Source organism: Galeopterus variegatus, unplaced genomic scaffold, assembly GCF_000696425.1.
Source record: "Galeopterus variegatus unplaced genomic scaffold, G_variegatus-3.0.2 Scaffold13593, whole genome shotgun sequence".
NCBI lineage: Eukaryota > Metazoa > Chordata > Mammalia > Dermoptera > Cynocephalidae > Galeopterus > Galeopterus variegatus.
Genome location: NW_007739704.1, coordinates 15682 through 26546, shown reverse-complemented (window position 1 = coordinate 26546; position 10865 = coordinate 15682). Strand labels below are relative to the sequence as shown.

General features: G+C 47.0%; 1 long non-coding RNA gene across 1 annotated transcript; it reads left to right on the top strand.

Annotated features, from left to right (window-relative positions):
* Positions 1-2183: 2183 nt before the first annotated feature.
* On the top strand, positions 2184-10852 carry LOC103581646. The gene is made up of 3 exons (XR_549683.1): positions 2184-2394; positions 10105-10192; positions 10704-10852. It is a non-coding gene; the product is annotated as an uncharacterized LOC103581646 (long non-coding RNA).
* Positions 10853-10865: the final 13 nt, after the last annotated feature.

The window sequence follows — 10865 nt, the reverse complement described above, 5'->3', positions numbered from 1 at the left end:
AGCACAGGTTTGAGGAACCCACGTGGCTCAGTGGTCCACACTGGAGTGAGCTGGTGTGGGCGCTGTGTGGTGGAGTCGGGGGCACCAAGGGTGGAGTCGGGGGCACCGAGGGTGGAGTCAGGGCACTAAGAAGTAGAGTCAGAGGCTGAGTGAGGTGGAGTCAGGGACACTGGGGCGGAGTCAGGGGCTCTGCAGGTGCAGGTAGGTGCACTCCAGTATGGTGTCTGCTTGCTGACTGCTTGGTGAGCATTCTGGGGACTGCAGTGGGAAGCAAAGGTTCCACATCAGGGAGGTAGTGGCCTCTCTCTTCCTGTTCTGTGCGAACAGCTTTCACGACAGAGAATGGAGACGGGGGCATGAGGGCAGCCTCAAGTATCGGGAGGACAGCGGGGGCCTTGGCATCTCATCATAGTGCTCCTTGAGTCAGAGGGAATCAGAGAAAGGGCTTGGGAGGGAGAGGGACGGTGGATGCTGAGATGGACAGAAAATCCCGGAAAATGATAAGAGCAATGTCACAGAAGGGAAACATCACTCACTGTGTCATGGGAGGCAGCTGCTGAATTTTGCTGAGAGCGAAAGGAACTCCCTGGACAGCGCTAGAGGCTGCAGGAGGGCTGGCAGGCATGTGCGTGGTGACCTCGAGCCCATCCAGGCCCTGGGACCAGCCCTGCCTCCCAGGGGAAGCAAGAAAGCGGGCACCGCGCTGTCCAGGCAATCCGGGTGACCTGCATGCCTTGCATGGGCCCTGCACATGGGAATAGGGACAGAGACAGGGGACAGGGCTGCCTGGTGGTAACATGCCCCACTGAGTTGCCTCTATAAAGCCCAAGTCCTTCCCAGGCTGCAGGGAGGTCCCAGCTGGTAATGCCTCAAAACCAGCATCTGTTTCTTCACTCCCTGTGGCTCCCTTTGAACTCAATCCCTGCAAAACCTCAGTAAAAATAAAAAGGCAAAGGAAACAGGTGCTGTTGCAGAGGGTAGGGGGCAGGCAGATCTGGAACCCCAGGAGGCGGTGCCTTTGTTTCCGCACCTTCAGTCTCCCTTTACTGCATAAAACTGCTCAGGGCCCACGTCAGCTCCAGTTCCAACAAGGAAAATATAGCAGCACACAATATGTTGTTTTGGCAGAAAGCTATGAATTTTAGTATGGAATGTCTGTCACAGGGGCCCATCCAATTAACTCAGTTGTCGAGAAATCAGAATAAATAGTTTAGAGGAGGCGACTGCGGCTTTTGCTCAGACCTTTATTTCTTATTTGTTTTCATGGTTAAGCAGGTCTGCAGTCACCAGGATGGATATTTAGGGCAGAGAAGGAAAGAATACACATCTTCACACTGGTTCTCCTCAGGGAGGGAGGGAAGGAGATAATTTTTATGCATTTTGGACTAGGGAATCCTGATGAGCTTCTGTTTTAGGGAAGTGTGATGGAGGCAGCCCTGGCCCAACCTCGAGTCTCAGACTCGGTGCTGTTGGAGAGTCTGAGACAAGGCCTGGGCCTGACCACAGAAGTCTCTCTCCTCCTTAGGTTTTCTACTGTGACTGGTGGGCATGGCCGTGCCCAGCGAATTGGGGGACAGGCCAGCCCGATGCCCACATCTGAGGCCTGTTTGACAAGGAGGGCTCCAGGCCCTCTGGGTTAGCAGTGGCGCCCAGGGGTAGCTGCAGTGCCCGGGAAACTCAGCATCCGTGTGAACTCCAGGCAAGAGATCTGCAAGGCCCTTAGGAAAGAAGCACCCCAGATACGTGGCAAGGGGTTTATGGAGGAGGGCACGGGTCATGCCCGTGTTTATCCTGTGTGGATTCCCAGCGAAACACACCCATGGCAACCCTGGGGTGCGGTGCGGGGAGGAGGGCGTGTTTTCTCCGCACCTCAGATGGCCCCGGGGTGCCTTTAGAAGCATTCGGCTGCTAAAACCGTGGGCCGAGAATGACTCCTTACTTTGAGGCTGTTCCTGGGGCTCTCGGACCTTAGATCTTTGCTGCAGTGGAGGTAAAACCAGAGCCGAGTTCACGCTCAGCTGCACTCGTGAGTTCAGCAGGGACCTACAGGAGCGAGTTTTATGCTGCAGAAGGGCAGCCGGGGAGGAAGGTTCAGCCGCCGGAGAGCAGCCTTTCTGCAGCCCGGGGCTTCCGAAGGCCGCCTCCGTCGCATCCGAGGCCCCGCACCCCTTTCGAGTCCTCCCTCCCCGGCTCCTACATCGGTAATGCTCCTGTCGTGGTGGACGGGCCCTATCCAAGGCAAAAGCGTTTTTTGACCTCTGCTCTCGGGAGCAAATTGTCCCTACACCATGAGGGCCTGGAGGACGGGAAGCGGCGTGGCTTCAAGGGCTGCAGACTCAGTTTGCCTTTGTGCTCGGCGCTGCTTCCATTTCAAAGGCTTCGCCCGCGAATCGCGTGAGTCATTCCCGGAACGTTGGGAGTCTCCATGGTGACGGGTAGAGTGGGCCCGAGGGAGGCGGCAGGCTCGCCACTTCCCCGCAAGTTCCTCCTTTCTGATTTTTTCCCTCTGTTTCAATAGAAACTAGGGCTGAGGCTTGAGCTTTTTTGTTTTTTAAACAAATCACAAAATGGGAACTCCCTAAGCTCCTTTTCTATTTTAGCAAAAACCCCGTCTAAATAAATATGTATTCTAGTCTTTACCTGCCTCTGAAGAGACCATAGAAAACAACAAAACACAACAAAAACCATGCATTTGCTTTCTTTTTTCTTTGCAAGTGTTTTAAGAAGAGATCTGGGGTTTTGGGGGGTTTTTTTCAGTGAAAAGACTCTGGGTAAACCTCAGCAGTCTGGAACAGAGATACCTGCAGCCCCAGCCCTAGCGGGTGGCATCCCTGCCCACCTTTTCATGCACCAAGCAGAGGTCTACCAGGAGTCTGGAACTGTGGTCCTGTCGTGGTTGGCAGAGTTGGGCATATTCCTGTAACCCTGATGTTCTTCATTCACATAGATCCATTCTTCGTTCTGCAATGCTCAGGGAAAAGCACAGTATCTGGGGCACATTAGGGTATGGGTGTTACTGTTACCATTTTGGCTACATGAATCTGAGCAGGAATCTAGGGGATTTTTCAAATGGGACTAAATATTAAAATGTGAAACCAATTTTTTTGTGAATTGATTGACATAAATTTATCTGTATAATCCTTTGAGGGTACAATTCCTGTGTCATCTTTCATCACAGTGTGTCACCTGATTGCTCCTGTGTCTGTGGGTAGGAATGAGTTTGCAATAAGCTTAAACTGGAATTCTGCTGACTCCATCATCCCCCTAGGCTGGTGCAGAACATGCGGCCTCCCTGAAGTCCTAGCCCCAGTTTCTGGGAGTTCTGGGGCATCTTGCATGTGTCCTATTCTGCAGGGTGCAGGCGTTCCCTGTCGGTGGCTACTGCAAGCTCAGTGCCAAAGCTTTGCAGGGGGCTGGGCGGAGGGATGAAGAATGACTTTCTCTGCTGAGCAAGCCCCTGAGAGGGGGCCCCGAAGCAGGGCTGCCTGGGCCTCCATCTACCAGCCATCAGGTTTCTTTTTTTTATGGTGTCTCTCTCCTTCTCTCAGACCCAGTGTTGCCCCCAGAAACAGGCTCTTGGAGCCTCATCAAGTAAAAGACACATCTTTGCATCTAGAATCCTGCTTCTCTTTGACAACTGAGGCTTTTCTAAATGGGTCAAGCTCACTGAATCTTGCTCTGGGTTCTTAGGATACAGTTTCTTAAGTTTTCAGGAGCCGTGAAGTCTTTTGAAAGGATGATAAAAGTCCCAAACCCTCCCTCAGAAATGTGCACATATAGTTAACATTTCAAAGTCAAACTCAGGAGGTTATGGGCCTTTGGGTAAGAACCCTACCCCTGGAGGAATTTTCTCTCAAGAACTTCCTTAGCCGGTGCCATGGCCCTCGGTCCAGCCCAACAGACCCACCCAGTGATGGTGAGTGCCTGCAGCGGGCGTGGCCCAGGCCCAAGCTGAGGCCATCCCAACATGCCCAGTTCTTTTCCAGTCCCACATTCCACGTCTGATGTAGACAAATGGCACATAAGAGACATGGCTTTCTGCTCAAGTCTGCTCTTCAAAGCCTCTCCTAAAGCACTGCTTGGAAAGGCAGAGAAGCAAGGCCACCTTTCAGATCAGACAGCCCAGGACTCCAGCACCCAGGGTTGGAGGATCCCAAACAGTGTGCTTAGGAAAAGGTATGTGTGAGAGTCCTGACGCAACTTGAAGTTTTAAAAAGTCACACATACGATTAAATTTGTCTGCCCATTGTTTTCTTTGTCAGGAAGTAAGTCTTATCTGACTCTTCCCTGTCCTGCCTATTGTCCCGAAAGCACCTAGATGTTGGAATACTACTTGTATGAGTTTCCTAGCTGCACTAACAAATTACCACAAATTTGGTGGCTTACAACAGCAAAAATTTATTCTCCCACAGTTCCGGAGGCCAGATGTTTGAAGTTAATGTGTTAGTAGGGCTGTGTTCCCTCTGAAGACTCTAGCAAGGATCCCTCCTGACCTCTTCCGACTTCTGGTGGCTCCAGGTGTTCCTTGGCTATGGCTGTATCACTCTAACCTCTGTCTCCATCGTCACACAGCCCTCTCCTCCTTCCCCCTGTGTGTTTCTCCTCTGTGTATCTCTTACAAAGACACTTGTCTTTGGATTTAGGGCCCACATAACTGAACCAGCATGATTTCATCTAAAGATCCTTAACTTACATCTGCAAAGACCTTTCTCCAAATAAAGTCACATTCACAGGTTCTGGAGATCAGGATGTGGACATGTCTTTTTGGGGGCCACCATTCAACCCACTACAGTATTGCTCATTTATCTCTTCAGCATCTAATAGTGCCTGGCACACAGTCAGAGTTCGTTTGTCATTCATGTATTTGTTTATGATGGTTTAAACTTAAACTTGGACCCAGGAGCTCTCTCTTCACCATTCCCAGGTCTGAATAAAGGGTGGTATGTATTTGAAATAAACTCAATATCTTTAGCATTTCTTGCCTATGAAAATAGCCACCAGACTAAGTAAATAGTTTCTTGCTTCCCTTAGGCATTTCTATTAGATCATTTCATGCCATCATTTCAACTTACATTTAAGTGTGCAGGAATCACATAGGCCTAAAGCAAATATATTTGAAGGTCTTTTTTTCTTCCCAAAAGTGAAGTCTTCTCAGACTTCCAGTGTCTCAAAATATATTGGATTTCTTTTATGAGATGTTTCATGTATGTATTCATAATATTTATGAGGATAAAAAGATATGCATCCACAGGAGTGCAACTATGTATTTATATATTTTCTGTCATGTGACATTTCATTGACACCTAATACCAACTTCCAAGTGTTCATTTAGATGATACATGTACAAGGGAAGTGACATGCTTTTTCTTTCCTGAAAAATATAGCTGGATGTGATGCCCTTAATAGAGAGTAAATGAATATAATCAGGTTTCACCCTACTCTGGAGTACAAATTTTAAACTTTCATATTAAAATGTACCATGAAATATCTCTGACCTCACAATCTGGAATGGTTTTGTTTGACAGGGTTAAAGGTGGTGATAAGAATTTCTGACTTTGCTGGCAGAAACTTTTAAAACAACCTATCCCTGTGTGTGTAACTCACACGGTATGTAGCTTGCAATTCATGCAGCTGGCCATATTTTACTTATGATATGTTTGGAATGTGGAATCCAAAATCAGGGAAGGTCTAAATTCTTTGTTCTCTATTCATAGTGAAAATTAGTTCAAGTTGATTAATTTTCATTGTTTTCATTCCATATTCTTTTAAATATAAGGCTTTTGGAGGTGGGACTTTATTAATAATTTTTATCATTATTTGTTCATTTTTCAACAAACAAGCAACAGAAGAATCAGAAGAGAGCCAGAGAAAAAGCAAGTTTCACTGTCTGCAATGCTCAAAGCATACCACATGCATTAGGAAATGGCAGAAACACACAAGCCAAACAAAACACACTGTCCAGCACAGTCAAGTTTAAATGTGAGCATGCTTTCCAAGTCTTGAAGTTTAAGATGCATTAACATGAGGCCTTTCAACTTCATGTAGTAATAAAACCCAGCAACAGCACAGCATCAATCAACTAAATCAACTTCTCTGAGAGACTGCCCCGCCCCCCAAGGAAGCCCTGTGGACAGATTCCATCTCAAGTTGAAAGGAGGGTTAGAGCTGCTTCCTCCTTGTTGCTTTCTCTATTCTGTGAACACTTTGCAGTTTTTCTTTCCTAAATACAATTTAGCTCATATATGAATCAGCTAGCACAGCAGCAAAAAACTAGCTAACTGGTCTACCACAGAGTTGTAAGTCTCATTGTTTCTAAGTATTTTGTTTTATTTTTAAACTCATTGACAACTCCATGTGTTTTTAATTAACTTCTTTGAATTCTGTTGTTTGAAATTCAAAGGGGTCTTGGATAAAAATTAGCTTCATCAGTTTGTGTCAGTGTGTGTTTTAACTGTGTTGAGCTTTTTCCTTGCTGTACACTGACTGCGGATAAATGGGAGACTATTTATTCATCAAAGGGCTGGCTTTTCCTGCATATCTTTGTGACAGGTACTGGCTGGATTATTTTGGTCAAACTGGGCCCAGGCCAAACAGGATGGGGGAAGAACAACTGACTCGGGCTTCCAAAACCAACTGTGGTGGTAGTTGTTTGCAAGTACAGGCACCATCTTCTTTATGACTCTTAGCAAGGCATTGGGATGTGGACTTTTTAAAACAAGACTTCTCAAGAACCTTCAACACACCTAAGTGTTGGGCCCTACCTTTCAATTTGCCAGATACAGGATGCCCATATAATTTATTGTCCCTGAAGGGACCCTCATGAGAGTGGATGGGGGCACTAAGCAGATGGGATGTCAGGACAGCAGGTGTAAACCAGGACATCCAGACATCTACCTCTTCTGCCCTCTGGGCCACTACCAGTGATTTTAAAGGCCATGCATGTGCTGGAAATGCTGCTAAATTTTACCTGCTTCTAGTTCTGATAAATCCAGGCATTTTTTTCTTCCTTGAATCGTCCATTACTTCCTGCTTGGTTCATCCGATCTCAGTAACTCACTATCTCTAGACCCAGGACATTTTTCCACCTTGAAGTTCTTTCTCCGCTTAGAAAGCTCCTGTCTGTCTTTCCCATCTCCATTCATGGAGATCCCTGTGATTCTTGGGGACCGGATTCCACAGAGCCTCTCTGTCACCTCGGCTCCCACAGGACTGTATTTGTATTCTTCCTAAGGCCCTTGCCTCTTTAAATGTTGTTACACTTTTACGTGTAGTATCATGTTCACTACTCAACAGAGAAGGGACCAAGCCAAAGCCGGGGCTCACAGTGCTCACTGAATGTGAACCCTTCATTTTAGCTACTTCTTATAGATCTTATTTTACATTTTTTTTGGCAACTGGCCAGTATAGGAATTTGAATCCTTGACCTTGGTGTTATAAACACCATGTTCTAACCAACTGAACTGACTGGCCAGCTCTGTTACGGGTCTTATTTTAATTCTTGTCTTTTTGGTGTATTTTTTCTTTTTCTAACAAACAAACATATAAGAAGATTGAAATCCTTGCTGCATCTGCCATGTGCAAGGAAAAGGCCCACACTATTTCTAGATTTGAAGACTGGCTTCTCTATGAGCTGCACAATCTTGTGCAAATTACTTAACCTCTCTGTGCCTGTAAAATGGGGATAATAATAGTACCTGCCTCCTAGGGTTGTTATGAGGACTGAGCCCTCATAATAGAATAGAGCTTAGCAACCTTTAATACTCAATATCCCAGCTACTGTTACTGTTCAGATTGCATCTCCCTATTTCTTGAGCCTTCATTCACATTTTAAAATTGTGTTACAACTAAAAGAAAACCAAGAGCTATCAGCACATGTAACGTAGTGAGGCTTAATGTCCACCTACACATCAGGCACACCAGTGATATCCACTAGAGAACCAGTGCCTTGATGACCCAGTGACACCTGATGGGACAGAATGAAAAGTCTTCTTAAACATGGAAGAACCACCGAATCATCCCACCATCTCAGCTTGGGGTCAGAGACTCAAGGAGCTGGCTCTCTGAAAGTGTTTGTCCTCATTTGTAGAGTAGGGACAACATAGTACCTACCTCATGAGGTTGAAGTAAAGGTGAAATGAGACCATCTATGCAAACATTAAGCACAGTTTCTAGTACACAAAAGTACTTGCTATATATTTGCTGGTGTTCATAGCACCTGTCCTGGAACATGAGTTGACTGGGGTTGAGTGGTGTGTCGGGTGTTCTGGGGAAGGTGTCCTCCCAGTTCTTTCAACCAGGGGAGGTTTGATGACATACTGGGAATGCAAGGCCCTCTCATTTATTAAAATGCTGGAGAGGAGAGTGCCTTCCCTCTGTGGAGGATCCAGAGCAGGATGGCCAGTGTCAACAGCTGAAAGAGCCATCAGGTTGACACTGCTGCAGGAGTGACCATTGGCAGCAGAAGTGGTGGCAAATTAAGGCCCTTAAGTGGCAGGCTGGGAAGAGCCAAGAAATCTGTAAAATCACCAAAGACAGGACATGAGCCCCTTGAGACCTAGTCAAGAGAAAGGAGGCTGAGGGCACTCACGGTTCTTCTGGCTGGGGGCTCAGAGCCAATGGGTTTTCATTAGCCTGTCATTGCATCCTGCACCCTAGAATGACCCACCCAGATTGTGGTGGCCCAAAGATCTAAGTTACAATTTGGTCTCAGGGAAACACAGTTGTTCCCAGTATGTCTGCACCTAACTCACGCATCTGTCCTACTCTGAATCCCCAAGGAAGGGAATTCCACCAACTTTTATTGGCACTTTCTGCCAATACTGAGCAGTTTCTTCTGTTTATCATTATTGATGCCTGCTCCTAGTTCAGCTGTGTCATGGAGAGCGAGCTAAGGTGGCTTGCGTTCTCCTGCAGCGAGCACGTCTCAGACAATCCTAAGGGCAGAGTTGTCCTCAGTGAATTTTTCACTTAGATCTTAACCTTCTCAGTTTGTTTCCACTTGGATTCTGGATATTAAAGTAGAAATAATGCTTCGTGACCTTTAAGCAGGGTGCTGGCTGCTTCCCTGCCCTCTCCCCTGTGGTTTAGTGTTCTATAATCCAGTTCCGCAATCCCCTGGTTTCTGGAGTTCCAACTCCTTCCCAGCAGAGCATGAGTGACTAATTCTGAGAGCCACAAGCTACAGCAAGGCTAACCAGGCAGAGCAAACGCTCATTTGAATCATACTTTCAGACAGTGATGTCTGTCCCTAAAGTTTAATGAAAAAAAATTTAAAAGACCCAGCTTTGGGTCTATTCCTCTTCAATTCCACCCCGTCCACCTCCCCAAGGATGTAATGAGAAGGACTGCAGGAGTGAGCACTGCTGACCAGCTCAATTGCAGGCGGGCAGAGTTCCCCGAGTACTGCAGTCCTGTGCCACTCTCAGGGAGTGGGACAGTGGGGTGGGCTTGGAACAAACTCACCGCTGGCAGAAGCTGTCCATCATCACCCTTTTCTGCTCAGGCGAAAGCAGATTTCAATGACAGCATGGGATGAGGCTGCGGTGGGGACAGGGAGACGGTAAGAGAACCTTCTCTAGCATTCACCAAATGATTCAAAGCAAGCTTTGCTCCATGCAACCACTTCCCCCAGAAGTCTAGGCAGGAGTTCAGGCTTTGTAGTTGTCACTACTCCCAGGTTGATGAAATGAGGAGGTGGGGAGCTGAAGGAATTCAAGGCTCATGCAATCCCTTGTTCTGGAATGGCGTTTATAGCCTCCACCCCTTCAGCCTGCCAAAAACATTCCATCACAGCCAAGCCCAATTGCTCATGATTCCCTTCTCCAACAAAGAAGTAACCTCACTGCTCAGACACTTGGTCAAGCTACAGTAATAAAAACTGGAAGGAGTACGATTCAGGGAGAGGGAGAGAAGAGAGGCTGGGGGCTGGGTGTGTGGACAAGTTTGGGGTGGAATCGTGGTGTGAGAAACTATGGGGAGGGCTGGAGATACACAAGAGAGGATGCTGTCTTAAAGTATGCTGTGGACTATGGGTGGGGATCCCCTTGGGCTTTTAGGAAAATTAGTAAAAGGTTGGAGTTATTTTGAAATTCTTTTTGTTTGCAGGACTGTGTGTGTTTGGCTGCTCTGCGAGGGTCCAGGCTGTGTAGAGGTCACAGCATGAGTGGATTGTGGGCTCAGTCATCTCAACAGGGCAAGTCTGGGAAGTTTTTCTACCCCCTGGAAGCAAAAGTGACAAGCTGAGGGAGGCACTGGGGCAATGAGGAAGGGTGGCGGTGGCAGGCGGAGTGGGGGGTGGTGCTGGTTTGCAGTCAGGCTGGGTTTGCTATTGACTTCACGTCTCTTCTGGCAGGGAACCCAGAGTCCTAGTTGCTGACCACCCGGCCGTGGACCAGTACCTCCGTTTCACTGTATCTTACAGTTGTCTCTGGTGTTGGCACCTGGAAGTGGGATGGGATGGTGAAGAGACTACTAAAGTTCAATTTCCTTTTCATGACTTTTGTTGCTGGCACCTTCTTCTTGGAAAAAGACATTGGTTCATGACTGAACAGTTCCTACATGCAGAGATGAAAACATCCTTTCTGTGTCTTAGTTCATTTTTGTTTAGAGGAATGGATGGTTTCCATCGGCTATTCAGAAGATGGCTGCAAGAAATCAGAGTAAAAAAATCTAACGTTTATATTTCTGTCTCTTTCTCCCCACAGATGAGCTTGAAATTCTTGCTTTGGGCCATATGGAGTGGATATTCCAGAAGGAAATTACATATTGCTCTCTGTTTTTACTCAACTCCTTTTCACTTTAAAAGTGGACCCTTTGAAGCAGCCTTTTTCTTACCTCAGAATCTGACATGAATAATTGTTTAATTG